This window comes from Phyllostomus hastatus, unplaced genomic scaffold (assembly GCF_019186645.2).
Source record: "Phyllostomus hastatus isolate PE091 unplaced genomic scaffold, TTU_PhHast_1.1 phas_contig_29, whole genome shotgun sequence".
NCBI lineage: Eukaryota > Metazoa > Chordata > Mammalia > Chiroptera > Phyllostomidae > Phyllostomus > Phyllostomus hastatus.
In genome coordinates this window covers 16,556,226-16,576,517 of record NW_025333835.1, presented here as the reverse complement: position 1 = coordinate 16,576,517, position 20,292 = coordinate 16,556,226, and the positions used below count along the sequence as shown (strand labels likewise).

At 33.5% G+C, this 20,292-nt stretch overlaps 1 non-coding gene across 1 annotated transcript; it reads right to left on the bottom strand.

Moving 5' to 3' along the window:
• Positions 1-17,938: 17,938 nt before the first annotated feature.
• On the bottom strand, positions 17,939-18,045 carry LOC123818979. The gene has a single exon (XR_006785743.1). It is a non-coding gene; the product is annotated as a U6 spliceosomal RNA (small nuclear RNA).
• Positions 18,046-20,292: the final 2,247 nt, after the last annotated feature.

Here is a 20,292-nt window from a genome sequence, read left to right as displayed (position 1 = left end):
ACACAGTCAACCCTAATTTATACAAGGAGACATTTGAACTATTTTTCCAATACAAGGTCAGTCACGAAGCTTTTACTCAAAATGACAAAAACCTCTCAAGGCGTTTATTTCTGTAGGTTAACTCATCTTTCTCCTAAAGTTGTTGTTATTTTTCCCCTTGGCACAGGAAGAAAGACTTATGAATTTGGGGCACCATATTAATGTAACATTTTCGAGTAGAAACTGTGTGCCTCAGCAATTCCCCACCCCTTACCTACAATGTCTCCTCCTTTATTTTCTTTTTTGCCCTTTAGTTATTTTAAATACCACACCCCAGTAGATCCTAATTCTAATCCTCTTTTCTCAAGTAGAATAACCTTTTGCTACCATGAAGCATATCAGATGCTTCTCTTGCTTAACCCCCTTCAATGGCTTCTCATTCCTTTTACAGTTAAATCCAGACTTGCCATGACATACAAGACCTTGAATATTTAACTCCATTTCATTTCACTATTTTGTCTACAGACAACACATCAACTACACTAGGTTTTTCTTTCCTTAAATAATATAAAAGTAGAAGTTTTGTACATGTGTCTGTGTGTATATATTTTTCACCTCTGTTTACTAAGGATCCTTGCAAGAATGGCATCCTGCCATTAATGAGGACACCTAGCACCTGGATACTGGTTTCTAAACACTTCCCAATAAAAGAAACAAGCTTCTTGGATAAATTGTTCATTCTAGGACTGTTGCCAATTGTACAAGATGGGTCTGGTATATCTTGTGGTGGCAGACTGTAAGGAAATGCTTTAAAAACGAATGGGGCACAGTAAAAGATATAGGAACCACTAGGATGATTGTTTCAATGGCTGAATAAGAGTTATTTTGAACCATTTTGCTTATGGATTATAAAGCAGAGACTAAAATATCCACAACTACATTGGTACAAATCAGCAATTTTCAACCTTACTCATCTCATGGTACACATAAACTAATTACTAAAATTCTACAACCCACTCAAAATATACACATCTTTTTGCCAGTCTGAGAAAAAATAGGTATAATTTTGATTCATTCACATTGGACAGCTATTGCTGTGTTAGCTGTTGTCATTTTTTATTTGACAGTCTAAGAGATAAGAGGCCAGTACCCCTGACTAAATAATCAGGCACTGTATGTTTTAAAAATTCTTGCTGCACAGTGCATTAAAGTTGCTGGTATAAATAATAAAGTAAGTTGAGTTAATGGTGATGAAAAGAGAGTTCTTCCCACAATAGGATTCAAATTAGTAAATGCAGAAAGAATGATGAACACAGAAATTCACTATTTGACAAACACCATGATCACTATTATTGTAGGCAAGAATAATTGAGAGATGTTATATTGGGTTATCAAAACTATAAGGATTCCAGGACATTTGCTAGTCTCAAAATATTCCTCCACAAATAGTGATTAATTACAAATTATATATATATATATATATATATACTTATAGTTTATAAAATTGGCAGATACCATCTCAAAAAATGCTCTAAATTAATATTACCAGTGAAAAGACACATCAATATTGCTGATATAATACCCCAGGATGAACAAAGAATTTCTTTTCTTATATTCTTCCAAAATTATAAAAACTCAATCTAATATGAAGAAACATCAAATAGACTCATATCAAGCCTGTGAAAGACAAGTAAAATGAAGATCTGTCCCAGACTGAAGGATGTTAAGGAGCCATGATAAATAAGGGCAATGCACATCTCTGGATTAGATCCTAGACCAGAAAAACAACGGTATGATGGAATAGGCAAAAGTTGAATAAGGTTTAGGAATTAGCCAATAATATTGTATCAATGTTAATTTTCTGGTTGGAAACATCAGGGGAGGTTTCCTGCAATATAACTTTTGTAACTGCTTAAAATTATCTGGTAACTTCAGATTTCACTCAAAGAAAATTCCAAAATTTTTAATATGGTCTACAAGATGCTACATGATTGACACCTACCTATCTCTAATCAATATTTTTTCATGCTCACCTCACTGATTGTTTCAAGTAAAATAGCCTTCTTGTTTCTCCATCAATATTCTAAGCATGTCTTGCCTAAAGGGCTTTGAATTTGCTGTTTCTCTGTCTGAGGTAATTTCCCCAAGCTCCTAAATGGGTCACTTCCTCTCACCCTCCCTTCGAGTTTCTACTCCCTATGAGATAAAATAACACCTGCATTACCACTATCCATTTAACCAACTTTGATATGCTTCATAGTATATAACATGCCTTAATACTTTGTTGCCTTGATTACTTTTTATTAATTTTAGCATCTTTACTCACGTTCAAAAACAATTAAATTGATCTGGGATGCAGACTCCATTTTCATTAAATAAAATTGTTGTTTGAGAGAGCATGCCAGCCTGTGATAACACCCCCAATCCCTGTTTTATCTATATGCAACCACATAATTATCTGTGTTAAGTGAACATTGTTCTTTTGCATCTCTTCTGAGTTAACAAATGAATGTTCCCCCGAGACGTTTTTCCTATGTGTCACTTATTGGAGAGGACACTGAGGACCATGAAAAGGACTGAAACACAATACAAAAGAGTTGTTTTTTCAAAAATAAACAAGTGGAAGCCCACTTCACCAGTAGCACTTTCTGTAGAGTATTTTATAAGAACAAAATATAGGTAGGTATGTTAAATTGCTGGGAATTCAGAATTTTCATTATCCTATATGTAGAATTACCTGAAATTCTAATAAATAATAATAAAATGTGTTTTTTTTAATAAAGATGAGCTGTATCCTCGGCTTAGTAGTTGACATGGGGGATAAAATGAAGCAGTTTCCTATATAACAGTCAAGACCGAACATGCGCTAATTGAAACTACAGATCTAAGCAAAAAAGTTTGAAACTGGAATGCTAGTCATGTCTCTTTTTTAATCATGTTTAAGAATAAACTTTTGACTTTTGAGCATTAAAACAATTCTCAGACATTAAAATTGCTAAGCTAGAAGCTGAATGGAAACATTTACAGTACCTCATAAAGGCATGCTTTTCTACTTGACCTTCACATGTTGTCAAAGAAGAACATACTGAGGCAGAAATATTCACCTTGACATAGCAGAGCAAGGACGCACAGAGAAGTGGATAAAAAGATTTCTGCCAGAAAACAGGAACCGCACCTAACTTGAAAAGAAGAGCTGCCATCCTTGCCATGCCACTCAGTATAGGCTTTGTCATCCCTATGAAGTAATTAAGTCTGTGTGGCTGCAGTTCCTTCCTTTTATCAAGTTTGATGTTGCTGTTTGTTTTTGTTTTAACTGTAGTTTTACGTTTTCCAAGCTCCACTCCTATATATTAGGAATTTGGGAATGACAGATACTTATTTATTTTAGCTCACAATTTTATGCCTTGAGAGAAACTACATCCAAATCTTACAGAGAAGACTCCTCATGACCTGGATTGAAACTGGATATTGTTATTAGAGGTAATTGCATTGTATTATTTGAGGAAAGGACAGATGTTCTGTGTTTGAGAACAAAAATGGAACAGAGATTTGTTTTTCACCCTGATGGACAGTTAGCTAACTCAACACATCTTATTCTCTCTGCTCAGGGTCTTATTTTGCTAGGAATCAGCTGTGAAGTTCAAACACATTCCCCCATGTCCTAGATGGTGGCATGAACCTTGTTCTTGTCAATGAAAGGTAACCAAAAGTGATTTTTCCCTTTCTAGCTGAAGTAGGTAAGAGGCTGCTGTTCTCTTTCCCCAAATGACAGATGAATGGAAAGGAACCCATGACTGTAAGGAAGAATGTTAGCTTTATAAAGACTTTATGGTCATCCATTGATTTATCCATAATGTGCAGAGCAGTGATTGGTTCTAAAGGAATCTATTATAATAATGAAAAATAGAAGAAAGAAATAGAAGAGTAAATGTATTTATTCATCAACTTTTTTCTTATGTGAGAATATTAAAGATAACATGAACAACATATCATCTAATATCACCATAACTTTTCAAAGTTATTAAACCAATATATATGATAGTATAATATGAAGGAAAACTAACCCAAGAATAGATCATATTTCTTAAAATTGCATGCATTTAATTATGTATGTGTGTAAATAGTTGGTCTTTGCTTTATTCTTCCAATGGCAGATAAACAAAAATAGCCAACTTCATTGAGAATCCCTTGAATCTGACTTCTGGCCAAGATGGAAACCTAGGTAGATATACTCTGTCTCCTCAAACAGCCAAAAGAAGGAAAACAACAAATTTAAAAACAAAAAAGAACAAGAACTGACAGAAAATTGAACTGCATGGAAGTCTGACAACCAAGGAGTTAAAGAAGAAACATTCAGCCAGACCAGTAGGAGGGGTGGAGATGGGCAGCTGGGGTGGAGAGGACAAGTGGTGAGGCAGTGGCTGACAGACCAGGTGGTGCCACATTTGCATGTGGATAAGCTGGGAGGAACAACTGGAGAGTGCGAGGGGTCTCACAAGCCTTGGTTCCAGAGTGGGAAAATAAAGCATCAAAAACTCAGGCTGTAAAACTCTATGGGGGTCATGGTGATGGGAGAAACTCCCAACCTCACAGGAGTGTTTGTTGGAGAGACAGAGTCCTAGAATGCACACAAATTCACCTACCCAGGAATCAGCACCAGAAGGGCCCAATTTGCTTGTGGTTAGTGGAGGAAGTGACTGAAAGTGAGATAAAAACCTAGCAAGTGGCATTATTCCTTCTTGGACCCCTCCCCTACCTACAGTGCCACAGTGCAGTGACTGGATTGCCCCACGTTGGTGAATATCTCAGGTTCCCACAACTTACTATGTAACAGGTATATCAAGACCAAAAAATATGGCACAAATGAATGAACAGATCAAAGCTCTAAAAAAAAATAGAACTAAACAGTTAAGAGATAGCCAACCTATCAGATGCAGAATTCAAAACACTGGTAATCAGGATGTTCACAGAAATGGCTGAGTATGATCGCAAAATAGAGGAAAAAGTGAAGGCTATGAAAAGTGAAATAAAGAATAATGTACAGGGAACCAAAAATGAATGGAAGGAAACTGGGACTCATATGAACAATTTGGAGCAGAAGGAAGAAATACACATTCAACCAGAAAAGAATGAAGAAACGAGATTTCAGATAAATGAGGAGAGGCTTAGGAATCTCCTGGACAACTTTAAATGTTCCAACATCCAAATCATGGGGGTGCCAGAAGGAGAAATGGAAGAACAAGAAATTGAAAACTTATTTGAAAACATAATGAAGGAGAACTTCCCCAATCTGGGAAAAGAAATAGACTTCCAGGAAACTAAGAGAGTCCCAACAAAGTTGGACAAAAGGAAGCATACACCGAGGCACATCATGATTACATCATGCAAGATAAAGATAAGGAGAGACTCTTAAAACCAGCAAGAGAAAGGGAGACAGTTACCTACTAAGGAGTGCCTATAGGACTATAAAATGATTTTTCAGAAGAAACTTTGTAGACCAGAAGAGGCTGGAAAGACATATTTGAAGTCTTGAAAGGCTACCGACAACCAAGATAACTCTATCCAGCAAAGCTCTCACTTAGATGGAAGGGCAGATAAAGTATTTCACAGATAAGATCAAGTTGAAGGAGTTCATCATCACCAAGCCCTTATTATAGGAAATGTTAAAGGGACTTAGCTAAGAAAATCAGTGGAAAGTGGTAGAGGGGAGAATGTAGGGAAATGTACCAGGAATAAGTAGCATAAATGGTAGGTACAAAATAGCCAAGGGGAGGTTAAGAATAGTATAGGAGATGTAGAAGCCAAAGAATTTATATGTAGGACCCACTGACATAGTATCTACTAAGGTAGAGAAATACTGCTGGGAGGGGGGATGCAGGGCAGAGCAGAATAAAGGGGAGAAAACTGGGACAACTGTAATAGCATAATCAATAAAATATATTTAAAAATAAAAAAAAGAGAATCCCATGAGTCTGTGCACTGTTATTTGGGAAGAGAATTTTCTCAAACAGATACTGCACTTAATGATTTTTTTAGTGACTTAGGATAGATTTAGAATTCTCTTAACTTTTAACAAATGTAAAAATATCAGCACATTGCCTGGTACATAGTAGAATTTCTGTAAAATTTATAAAACTTTATTTCTTCTCATAATGTTAATGTGTGAGGAAACATGTACTCTAACATATTTATATTTTAATGAAAATGCTATTTATCTATTTCTTATTAAGTTCCATGTGTATCAATTTTATCATTTCATTCATGAAACTCAGGCATACAAAGACACTGTTACTGAGCCTGAATAGTCACTATGCTTCCATAAGAGAATGTATGATAATGCTGTTTCTTTCCTAACTTGAATATAAAGAATTGTTAAGAGTAATTTTACATAGTTCCCTTAAATAAGGTAAGATAATCAGTTAAAGGTTGTTATGGTATAGGCTTGGAACATAATAATTCATTCAACAAAAGAATAGGTGAGTAAAAACAAATATGGAGGACACCTTCAAAGTTATGATTGTGCACATTATTTTTCCACCAAGATTCAAAATAATATATTTCTATTAGAACCCAGAAAGAGAACAAGTGCACATTTTACAACAGAATTTGCTCTATATTATCATTTACTGAAGAATAACATTTTAACTTTAATATTATTAACTAAACCTAGAAACAATTTTAACAGACAGGAGCACAGAATTAATTCTGTACCTAAACACAGAAATGCTCTGAACATGATATTTCTCTAAAACTTAAAAGGAAAATTTTAACTCTTTTTTTAAAATTGTGGTTGATATCATTCTTTTTTTTTCTTAATCTTTTTGTATTGTTGTCCAATTACAGTTGTCCCACTTTTTCCTCCCATTGCTCTCCCCTGTCCTGCCCACCCTCCCTCCCACATTCAGTCCTCCCCCATTGTCTTTGTCCATGTGTCCTTTATACACATTCCATAACTTGACCCTTCCCCTTCTTTCCTCGTTATCCCCCTCACCTCTCCCCTCTGTTTGCTGTCATTTTGTTTTTATTCCCATGTCTCTGGTTCTATTTTGCTTATTTGTTTTGTTTATTAGGCTCCACTTATAGGTGAGATCATATGGCACTTTTTTTTCACCACTGGCTTATTTCACTTAGCATAATGCTCTCCAGTTCCATCCATGCAGTCAAGAAGGGTAGGAGCTCCTTCTTTGTTTGTGCTGTGTAGCATTCCACTGTGTAAATGTACCAGTTTTTTGATCCACTCATTTAGTAATGGACACTTAGGCTGTTTCCAGCTCTTGGCTTTTGTAAATAATGCAGCTATGAACATTGGGGTGCATCGGTTCTTTTGAATTGATGTTTCAGGATTCTTAGTGTATATTCCCAGCAGTGCAATCACTGGATCAAAAGGCAGTTTCATTTTTAGTGTTTTGAGGAAATTCCATACTGTTTTCCATAGTGGCTGCACCAGTCTGCATTCCCACAAGAAGTATATTAGGGTTCCCTTAAATTACAAGCAAAGAAGGCATTTTAGTTTCATAAGCCTAAAGTTATGTTATTAATGCAAATGGATAAATATACCTAGCTATTGAAATAATTTTATATAGAAATCTAGAAATCAATAGTTTTTCTACTAAAAGAAACATTGATCACATAATTATAGAGAATTAGATTGTGAACTTGAATAATAAAGGCAATAACTTTGAATCACAAACAGAAATTTCATCAATAATGCTTTCAAAGAACTAAACATTTCTTAATGTTAATATTGATAACACCAAATTGATTGAAGCATGACTAATGAAATAAAAACTAAAGCAAAAAGCATCTAAAGCATTATTTATGCATTAAAATTAGAGTAATAAGTGAAACAGAGAAGCAGATATACAGAGAATTATGAGAAAGTAAAATGTTCTTATTCATAATACTACAGATTTATTTTGTGATCTTTTTAACACAATAATTTCTTTAAAATATCTATGTTTACATATTATATATGGAAGCATATGTGCTTGTAAGCTCTGAATTTATATTTCAGAAAGTTTATGTCACCAAGTTGTCACTCTGGCTTCATAGATTCTGTTGTGAAGGTTAATGTTACATGACATAAGGGTCTCTGTGAAGAAAAAGGTAACAACTGGATATTTTCTTATTTTTACCATGACAAAGTTCACTACCAGTGTTAATTTTTTATTGTTTTTAGTAAAAATGCTAGAATATGTTTTGCTTTAAAAATTATATAGATAAGTGCATGAAGGGAAGGGAATTCTTTTGTTTCACATACATATATTTCCAAATTAATTTTATACCTTGAAACATGAATGCTTATACCAGGTATCTCATTGCTCCTATTTATAATTTTTACCTTTTACACCTATGTATGTATTGATTACAGTGATCTTCCAATTCCTTGACCACTTTATCAGCAGTGACAACAGACAAGCCAAAATATCAACTCATGTGTCCCATGGAGCTTTGTCTGAATCACCCCACTTAGTTTGATCAGTCCCTCAGTGTTTTGTTCCATGGATACTCTTTCATACTAAATTTCTAAATCACTCCAAAATGAATTTCAATCTTAATGAGCGCAAACTGATAGTTTATATGTACAAATATGCATTTATATGAACACATGCACAAGTTGTATATGGTCTCTTTATTACCTGATCAGATCTCTAGTATACAGATACTTGCCTGGCATGTAGCAGGAGCCAATAAATATGTTATTAATTGGCATTATTCACAAATCTTGTCTTAACTCTGAAGTTTATTAATACCCAGTTCTCAAAGTATGCTATTTATTAAAATCCTAAGATTTTCACACATTTTTCTTCTTATTATTCTTTATTTTAGATACTTTTCATAATTCATTTTAGGCATAAATTCCACAAAAAAACAATTTCAGAGTTTCATTGCAGTAAATATGTAGGTATTCTATAACATTTATCAATTTTAACAGACAATAAGTAAATAAAAACCTTCAGGTAACCTATACCCTTGTAAAGAAATTTAGTAATATATTTTTAAAATAAAAATGTTTGCTTTATGCAAACTGAAGGAAGTAATACTTAACAAATTTCTCTTAGTTGGTGCTGATATGCTGAATATAAAGCACCAATTTTAACCCTGGAACTGATTTTTTCTATGGGGATGTGTTCTTCCCCTAAGAAGGGAAAGAACTATATCAGAGTCTTGCCAGGAGGTTAACTGTTATCATACAAGAATTTTAATTTAAATGCAGTAGAAATAAACTGATTTTTGAAATTATATAAATATTGATTTGCCAAATAATTACAAAATCCTGATTTTGCCCTTTAATTGCTCAGCACCTTCTGTGAGATAAGCCAAGCAATCTCTGATCTTCTAAATATTCATCAAAACAATGAGCATCTTTTTTTTCCATACATGGTTGTTCTATGCAGCAATGTGTGAGTCTTTGGCACTTGGGAAATAATCTGTTAATATTAGTTTTTTCTCTATAACCTGAACCATAATCTACTTACTTGCACAAAAAATAAATGTGGCATGTTTACTATGTGTTCAGTACTCTGATAGGCTTTGGAGAGATAGATCCTAACAAGACCTCATCTATACCAGTGAGAAAAGCACATCGACCTGAGAACTATTTTTGATTTCTATCCTCTCTGCTACCCAAGGATAATGACCAATTTTACTCAATTTTCAGGTAGCAAACTATGCATACTTAGATTATAGAACTTGATATACTATTTGGAAAGTGTTTACTAACATATCTGTACATTTCACTATTATAAATGTCCTAAAAAGTAGGGAACTTGACTTATACATGCATTCCTGGAAACTTGCATTTGTAGCATTAATATCAAAGAATCAAATGCTCCCTATATGAAGGAACAAATCAATACTTATATATCTTGAATTATATAGTTTCCAATGTAATATTGACTTTATGCAGGCTTTAAAAATGTCAATTTTCATTTCTTTTATTGCTTTTAAAAATTATTACTCCTCTTATACTCTGAAGAGATTTAACCTAAAGTCATTAAAATTTTCCAAATATGCAAAACTGTTTCCCTTGAAATATAATCCCATGTTAAGATTGTATCATCCATGTAATGGCAATTTAAAGAAAATGTGCATTTCTTGTCATGATAATTGCCCTATAAAGAATGAAAAAGTAAATACAAAAGAGAGAAACTATGTTGGATATTATGCATAGTAGAAGGCAATAAGCCTTTCAAAGATACCTATACCCTAGTCCTGGAAACCTGTGAATATGTTTGTTACCTTAAAGGGCAAAAAAATCCCTTGCCGATGGGAGGAAGGTTAAGGTCTATGAGGAGGGGAGAGAATCTTGGATTATCCAGGTAGATCAAATCTAATCACCCACTAAATAATTGAAGTGGAAATCCTTTCCCAGCTGTAGTCAGAAAGAGCTGTAGGGACCAAAACAGGCATAGAGAGACAGTACCTTGCCAGAGGAGAGGGGTCACGAATCAAGGAATGAAGAAAGCCTTTAGAAGCTAGAAAAAAGCAAGAGAATTTCCCAAAGAAATGCATCTTCTCCCAATACCTTGATTTTAGCTCAGTGACACTTCTATGGGTTTCTGACCTATGTAATTATAGTGCTAAAAAAATTGTATTGTTTTAAACTACTAAATGTACAAAAATGTGTTATGGAAACAGTAAAAACTAATACAGTGTGTAAAACTCAATTTTCAGTTAACTGATTTTCTACAAATGTGCAAATGAAATTTTAGTCTTAATAAAATTAAAATTTCAATGTGAAATATAATTTTAGGTTTATGTATTAGTTATTAAGACTCTAATACTGAATTCATGAATGCCATTAATTTACTAAATTTAATAAATAATTATTGAGACAATTTACATACATTCCTGAATAAGTACTTAACTGGGGTAGGCCTGTATATACCATGTGTCCTGGGCTATAGTGTCACTTCACCCAAAGCAATTCTAATTGTATTGATGGAGAGGGCTATAAAAGACTCAGTTTTATTAAAACAACATTACTGGAAGAACACTGAATTATAATAAAATGTAAGTATATTATATTTGGAAGATCATTTAAAATATATAATTTAATGCAGAATAAATAAATTTTCAATTAAGGCTTATGCTCTTTTTCATTCAAAGTTATATTAAGAGCAAACTATATTAATACTATAAATCATATAAAAATTATTTCACCAACTTTTAAACACTTCTTGCATTAACAAGAAATTTAATTTCTTTTTATAATGTAAAGAATATAAAGGTGTCTTCTGAAAAATTGATAATTGCTGTTCTGCCTTCCCTATTGTCTAAGAGTTAAGCATGATTCAAGAGGGACAAGAGGTTCTGAATGTTAAATTCAAAATTTAAGTATTGATTTTCCCCCAATGAGAAGGAAAAAAAGAGATACACAATATAACACATATGGCATTTTTAGACCTGCTTCTGTTCTTATCTTTATCTTCCCTAAATCTCCAACACAGATTTGCTGATAGTCCTAACCAAACTATCAGTTTTAACATAATGTCTGAGTCGATATTATTAAGTATGTATTTATGCTTAAGTATTTGTGCTATTGGATAACTAAAGTGTTAGCCAAGTTATTTAATAAACATCATATTCAGTTCATGTGTACAATAAGAAAATTGATTTTAACTCAAATAGAAATTAAATTAAAAGAAAACTTATTTATAAATAATACTGTGTGGTACATAATTTACAGACAACTACTTCACTCATTCATTTATGTATTTCTTTATTTGGTAAATAATTAATGTCTTTAAATTAAAAGTTGAATATCTGGGGATATATAGTGGAATCTGGCACTACTAACTCAGAGTTCAACATCTAGTGCAAGAGAGGCCATAAGAAAACAAAAAGAAGAAGGAAAGAAAAAATTAAAAAAAAATAATATCACCCTGGTTGGATGGCTCAGTTGATAGAGCATCTTCCCATAAATCAAAGACAGTGCAGATTCCATCCCTTTTCAGGGCTCATACATAGGTTGTCAGTTTGATCTCCGGTCAGGGCATGTACTGGAGACAACCCATGTTTCCCTCTCACACTGATGTTTCTCTCTCTGTCTTCTTCACTCACTGAAATCAACAAAAATGTACCCTTGGGTTAGGAATATGTGTGTATACACACACACACACACACACACACACACACACACACACACATATAAAAATCCTTGGGTTAGGAATGTGCGTGTGTTTGTATACACACCCCCTTGGCTGGGTGGCTCAGTTGATTGGAGCATCATCCTGTACACCAAAATGTAGCTGTTCTATCTCTCAGAGCACATACCAAGGTCATGGGTTCGATTCCCAGTCAGAGTGCATATAGGAGGCAACTAGTTGATGTTTCTCTGACCTCTCCCTCTCTCCATTCTTCTCTCTTTCAAAACAACAAGCATCCTTATGAGAGGATTTATATATTATATGTATATGTAACATATAGGGGTATATAATATGTAGGGATGGAGATATATATATATATATATATACACACACATATATCCATATATCCATACATATATATATATGTATATGTATATGTAATCCATATATATATATATATGGATTTAATATAATCACCACCACCACAACAGAAAAATCAACCTTACCATTATTACATAGCGTTTCTATTCTCACATGCATTCAGGGTCAGAGACTGAAAATACTTATCAGTGGACATAAATGTCAATCCTTTACATAACAAAGGTTTAAGAGTTGGGAAAATCACATAAAACAGAAGCTAAAGTCATCTAACACAATATTACAATATGAAAAAGTTTAAGAATTGACATTACATTTTTAATTAAAATACTGGAGATTAATTTTGCTAAATATACAACACAATTGTAGCATCTAATAGTTAAACTGGAGATGTATCACTAAGGGTTCAAAGTTGGAACATCCCTAGCACACTCTGGTGATTCTTAAGTTAGTTGAAATAGTATTAGTCAGTTGTGGACATTACTCTTTAAGTGAATATGATAAAATAGGATACTTGATATGGAATATAGACAGTATGTTAGGTTATCTTAAAAATTATTTCACAGATAAATGATTAAAAGAATTAGCATTGGATGTCTAAGAGGGTCCAAATAACTCTCTTCACCTTTTTTGGAAACTATCATTTCAATGATGGGACCCACTTAATCTACATTTCATGAGAGATGAAAGTAAGAGGAGGCAATAAAATCAAAAATGACACAGCTCCCTTTTTTCCTAATCTAACTACTAAAGCTACATTTCAAATGAATGGGAGGCTGCCAAAATAGCTCCATCCTGAGATGGTCCACAGAGGGGCTGGATATATTTTTTTTAGGGTAAAGACATTATAAAAAATAATGATCTACTCTTTAAAAATGAACTTCAAGAAAACTAAGAATCTTGTCATGGCAGAAAGACTATTATTTTTTCTAGGTTTACTTCCTATAGATAAATATTGCTTTGCCTAAGCTTGTAACAACTGTCCTATACAGACACTTACTACAACACAACAAATCAGGGAGTGGTATTGGAAAATTATCATACATTTCAGAGAATTACTATTATAATTTTGCTCAGCAGAATCATTGGTATACCTATTTCTTATGTCTTAAACAAATTTAAGAAAAAAACTATGTTCTAAAAACTATATATCTGCTTAAACTTTCTACTTAAAAGAAGGCTGAGTAAGAGATAACCAAGAAAATATTAAAGATAAAACCTCAACTGAACCAGGGACACATAGGAGGTTAAAGATTCTCTGATTTGACATTTTATACAATCAGAAAAATGTTTTCATTTTCAGTTTGTGACTTTTTAATCTTTATTTCACTACCAAAAAGTTCATCAATTGCAAGGAATATTTCTGCAATATTCTTTTAGAAGTATGTTAATAATATTAATGATCCTTTTTGTAACAAGAAGAGCTACTCTATTTTGACAAAAAAAAATGTATATCCATTAAATGAATCCCTCTTTCTTCTTCCCACTCCATGCCATCACCAAAAGACAAAATTTGGGGTTTAATCAGTGTGACCTTCTAGAATAAAAAACTGTATAAGAATAGTTACAGCCTTTGTGACTTTTATAATATTATTTTTATTGCTAAACATAAAAAACAATTTGTTATTTCATCTTTTTAACTATAGTGCTAGTTATATTAAAGGTAACTCAATTTATTGAATTTTGTATTAGAAAAAATTGGATGAATGTACATATTTAATGAATAAATATTACTAAAAAGTTATTAAGATATTTTTATGTATTCAACCATATCATCTGAAATATGATTGCCATTGTATTTCTTCCTTCCCAATTCTCATAGTTCCTTTTTCTTGACCTACAGCATTGGTTAGGCTCTTTAAGACAATTTAAAAAGAAGTGAATATTGACACATTTTCCTTTTTTCAAATCAAGAGGAAAACTCTCAGCATTCCCCATTAAGGATGTTATTTCTGGATTTCTTTATAAACACCCTTTATCAAATTAAAATCTCTTTGTATTCATAGTTTGCTAAGACATTTGTTCAGGATTGACTTCTATCATAAACTTTTTCTCCATCTGTTGAGATGGGCTTCATGATTGTTCTCATTTATTTGTGAAATACACTGATTGTTTTCTGCCTTCTTATAATACACCTAACTTAATCATAAAAATAAAAAGTTATTAATTAACATTAAATACTAACAAATGTCCCTCTAGCAAGTAAAAACTTTCTTTTACTAATATCTTGTGGATCATGCCTCCATATTTCTAAATAACATACTTCTATTAATTTTATCTTTTAAATTAGTATGTTTATTGACTTTAGAGAAAGAGGAAGGGAGAGAGATAGAGAGCCAGAGAGAGAAACATTGATGTGAGAGACACACTGATAGGTTGATCCTATATGTGCCTGACCAAGAATAGAACCTGAAACCTAGGTATGTGACCTGACAAGCACTTGAACCCCAAACCTTTTGGTGTAGGGGATGGCACTCAAGCAACTGAGCCACATCTGAAAAGACTGTTTTAAGTATATTTTTATTGATTATACTATTACAGTTGTCCCACATTTTTTTCTCCCATTTATCCCCCTCTGCCCTGCACCCCTACTCCCTCCAGCATTACCCCCACCTTTTTTCATGTCCATGGGTCGTACATACAAGTTATTTGGGTTCTCCATTTCCTATACTGTTCTTAACCTACCCCTGTCTATTTTGTACATAACGGCTATACTCCTTACTCCTTGTACCTTTCCCCCATTTAAAAAAAGTTTTAACTTAGAAATCTTAGACCTTACTTATTGGCATCATATTATGGTAAATGAGGATCACCACTGTTTCGAGTCTCCATTTAGTTATCCCTGGATTCAGTGGGTAATTCCAATTCAATTTTAATTAAATTTTTAGCATGCCTTTGCATTATTATTACTACATATATTCTGCATAATACTGAGCAAACTGATGCCTTTCTTACTCCAGTAGAGTCTCTGCTCCTTTCACATTTGTTTTGTTTTGGTAGTTGATTTCTTATTTTTTTCTTGTTAATTTTCTGAAATACTGGTGACATTTGTTGTCACTTAATTTATTTTATATTTAAAAGTCAAATTAAAAATTTGACTAAAGGTACTTTCAGAATGTGATGATGAGCATGAAGGAGGAGGTTATTTGTCAACAGACTAAGTACTGCTGGGTACATTTGAGTTCTTTCCGCTGTGATTCCACCTGTCTTTCTGGAGGCCAAAATCTCTTGGCTCCTGTCATTCAGTATAAAAAAAGATAGTACTGATTAGCCTTAGTCTTTGTCACATAGATTTTTACATGTCATCCAAACTGTCAGTAGGCCTTTTTTGTAACAAGTTTTAGCTCTTTTATAGCTATAGGAAGCTAATTGATTCACTTTAGTCACTTGGATGGCTATTTGTAATGTCATTTACATTACTACATCTATCTTCCCTCATGCAAAATATTTTGTAATTCCTTATTTATTACTGTGAAGAAAATGTACATTAATTTTACTTATATACTTTATACCACCTATCACAGAAAAATAACTAAGTGGCATGTATAAATGTATACAACTAGTTAAAAATCAGAATTTATAATTGCTAAAATCTTTTTTAAAGGGAATTTGCAGTGTGTTTGATAAAACATTTTGCTTTAGAAAACATATGACAAAATTAAGTTTTGTTTAATTAATGGTGATTTTCCAATGAGCTATATGCATAGCATATGGTAATTTATGTGTTTGCTATTGAAACATATCATATATAAAGATCATTGCTATAGTGTAATGACATCACAAAGAATAAATAACTGATTAAACTACCAAATTGGATTTCAATATGGAAACACTTGTTTTCAGAAGAGGAAATATATTCAATTCATCCTATTACTTTTTATCTTAGTTTAAAAATACAGAATGAAAAAATATACATAATTCATTTACAAAAAATATACAGAAGAAAACCCTTGACAACATTAGAGTAACCAGTGGATAGGCCATCAGTAGTGAACAAAATGAAATTATTTTACTATATTGCCTTATACATTTACTGAAATTGAAAAGTTAAGACATTATTCCAAAATATTAATTTGTTAGCTTCGGCATGTTTAAATACAGTATATGAAATCATAGAAAATGAAGGAAAAATTTTATATATTGACTAATGTTTACAAGGTTCTAAACCATTGCCTTTCTGGGAATTCTAGACTGAGTACTTTGTTTCAGAGCTTCTTGTTTAATGCCTGCCATGTAGTTGACCCTTCTCGCAGGTCTATCATTCTGATTCTTTGAGCTGTATGAAAGCTAAAAAGGAAATTGGAGATTTGATTGCATGACAAAGTACTATATAGCAGAAAGTTGTCAAGCAGTAGAAGATGGAGACAATAAAAAATAGACTGAGATTAAAAGCTCTAAACATTCTTCTGGGTAAAATACTACCTGGCTCTAAAACAACTAGACCAAAATGGAAAATACAAACAAACAAAAACTCAACTTTCTTAAGAACACCATTATCTTAAAAAATATTATCTTCTCATCTTTATTTCATTTTGAGGACAAGCTGGATGAATTTGTGACTCTCTAACCTAACTTGCTCTGGGTGCAAGACTAATATTATAAATTCTGATGACTGACCCATATTCAATTTGAGATTTGATTCAGCTCCACAAATATTCATCAAGTACAAAATGCAAGGCATTAGACTAGTCATTCTGGGGAAGTACTCTGGTGAATAACCTATATAATAATAAATAAGATATTTCCTCCATTTGAGGAGATGACATACATTCATGTATATAGCAGTATGGGATATCACACATGTCGTAAAAGAAACAAAGGGTTTCAAGATTATGGAATTATATATGCAGGGTATATATCAATATAAAGGAAAAGCACTCATAAGTATATTATTCCTCTGGATGAGCACCACAAAAAAAAAATGAGAACCTTGACTATAAAGGAACTAAAGGTTTGCCATGCTGAAGCTGCTATTTTGGCATATTGATTTTTTTATTTAAATTATTTTATTGTTCAATTACAGTTGTCTATTTTTCTCCCCACTCCTCCCCCACCCCCTCCAAACCCTTCCTCCCTTGCTTCCACCCTACCCCTTGGATTTGTCCATGTATCCTTTATAGTAGTTCCTGAAAACCCTTCTCCCCACTGTCCCCTCCCCCTCCCCTCTGGGTATTGTTAGATTGTTCTTCATTTTAATGACTCTGGTTATATTTTGTTTGCTTTTCTCTTTTGTTGATTATGCTCCAGTTAAAGGTGAGATCATATGGTATTTGTCTTTCACTGCCTGGCTTATTTCACTTAGCATAATGCTCTCCAGTTCCATCTATGCTGTCACAAAGGGTAGGAGCTCCTTCTTTCTCTCTGCTGTGTAGAATTCCATTGTGTAAATGTACCATAGTTTTTTGATCCACTTATTTGCTGAGGGGCACTTAGGTTGCTTCCAGTGCTTGGCTATTGTAAATTGTGCAGCTATGAACATTGGGGAGCATAAAAATATGGAACACTTCACGAATTTGCATGTCATCCTTGTGCAGGGGCCATGCTAATCTTCTCTGTATTGTTCCAATTTTAGTCTATGTGCTGCTCAAGCCAGCACTGGCATATTGATTTTACACTGTTTATTAAGAAATTCAAAACTCAGAAAGAATCTTTAACCCTGCCTCTTTCCTGTACAAGAGATTCAGACAGAGAAACTTGCTTCAGGAAGGAAATCCTAGAATGTCCCCTTAGCCTCCTTTAAATTAAGTGTGGTAAATAAAGGACTTCCTGCAGGAGCCTGTTAGGTAGATACCTCCTGTTCTATTGTTCCTGAGTTGCTTAGCAAGTTTCCTATAAATTGCCCATTCTCACTTCTGAAATCAAAGACCCCATTCTCTCCATTTTCTCCTTTCTCTAAAATGTTTTGTAAACCTAATGTTGCCTCACTGACTTTGGGATTTTCATGCCTACGTAAATTCCCCACAAGTATTCATTAAAATTTTGACTTTCTCCTGCTAATCTGTTTCTGTTAGTTTGATGATTAATCCAGCAAGCAGAATTTTAAAGGTCAGAGAAAAAGTATGAATATATATATATATATATTTAGCTCCCACAACTACGACATTACCAGAAGAGCTTTTCTAACTTACAAGATTATTATTATAGTAAACATTAGACAAAGCACCACTGGAAATGTCTAAGTGCATGCTACTAGTTGCATTGTGTCAGGCTCTAATATTCAAGTTTTCCTATTTTAACATTGCTACTGTGGTTCAGAAAATCATGGTTTGCCATGGGGACTTCTACAAGTCATCATGGGAAAATTGGAAGACACTTCCGCCTACCTTAAAGGGTATAAAAACATTTAAGAATGATATAGAGGGTAATTCATAATCTCAGAAACCTACAGAAGTTACTCAGGAAAAGAATATAAGGAAAAGCACCAGATAGAACTTGTTCAAAAGCCAGAAACAAGCCAAATAATAAAATTTCCTATAAACTGTGATGTAATGTTGGCTGGTTAAAAGAATAAAAGTTTGTAAAGGAGCATGAATATTTTCACAAAAAGGTAGGATTTTAAGAGGTAGAAATTAAATGATGAGTTTTTTCTTCAGAAAGAAATGTCTGCATTTGCCTAATATAATATAGTTCAAGGAATATCATTACAAACAGAAATATTTAGCAATACTGTGAATAAAAAAATATTCCAAATTTACTGATACTGAGTTTTGAGTAGTGACTATAATAGTTACTGAAAGGATAAAGCCAATGTCATTTGCTATTATGGCACTATTTGCCAAGCAGGTCTATGTTCTTGTTAAACATGCTACCATTTTACTCTTCTAAGCTATTGACCTCAGGAATAGAAATTACTTGAAAGCAAGAACAGAACAGGACTAACAGCCTCCCCATCCCCAGCTGCAAGCAAAAGATAATACTGGAACAAACTACAGAGTATGCAAACCTGCCTAAACCTCCAGAAACCTCGCAGGTTTCAACACCTCTAACAGGCCAGTGGCCACACAACTGCAACACTCCCACCCTTTTGTAATCCAATTATAATCCAATAACCATTCAAAGTCCCCACCCCACAGTGCTGGTATATCTTTCCACACCTCACCCCTTTCCATTCTTGACAAGTGGATAAACTTTGCTCTCTGCATTTCTTTCTTTTTGTGAATTCTTTCACACCCCTTGTCAACAACCACTCTAACAGATATTTCTCTAAAACACTCAGACTGATAGAATATAGTTGTGATTATTACCATTGAAAAGTATATCAGTTTATACATAAGGACTTATTAATATCTATAACTCTTATATTTCACTATATTCCCAAAATAAGGATTCAGACTTTGAGGGAAATCAATAAAAACATAAAATGAATATTTAGATTTTATAATCTTTCCTCAGATTGAGACAACAAGGAATTATTTATTCCCTTCTACAAAATTCTTCCTGAGATTTCCCAAAATGGAACAATGGTGTTTCTCTTATCTGTTCCTCCCAGAGAACTGGGCTGACTCAGTTTATGATTTCCTTCCTCCCATCCTTACTTCCTCCCTCCCTCCCTCCCTTCCTTCCTTCCTTCCTTCCCTCCTTCCCTTCCTTCCTTCCCTCCCTCCCTCCTTCCTTTTATTTTTATGTTCTTATAGTTTCTCCTGCTTTTTCTCCCTTTCCCCACCTCCACCCAGCCCTACCCTCTCCCCACCCCCAGCCAATCCTCACATTGTTGTCTAGGTCCTTGAGTTGAGCATAATGTTCTTTGGTTGATCCCTTTACCATCTTTCATCCTGTCCCTCCGGTCCTTTCTGGCAGCTATCAGTCTGTTTTATGAATCTAAGCTTCTGTTACTATTTTGTTC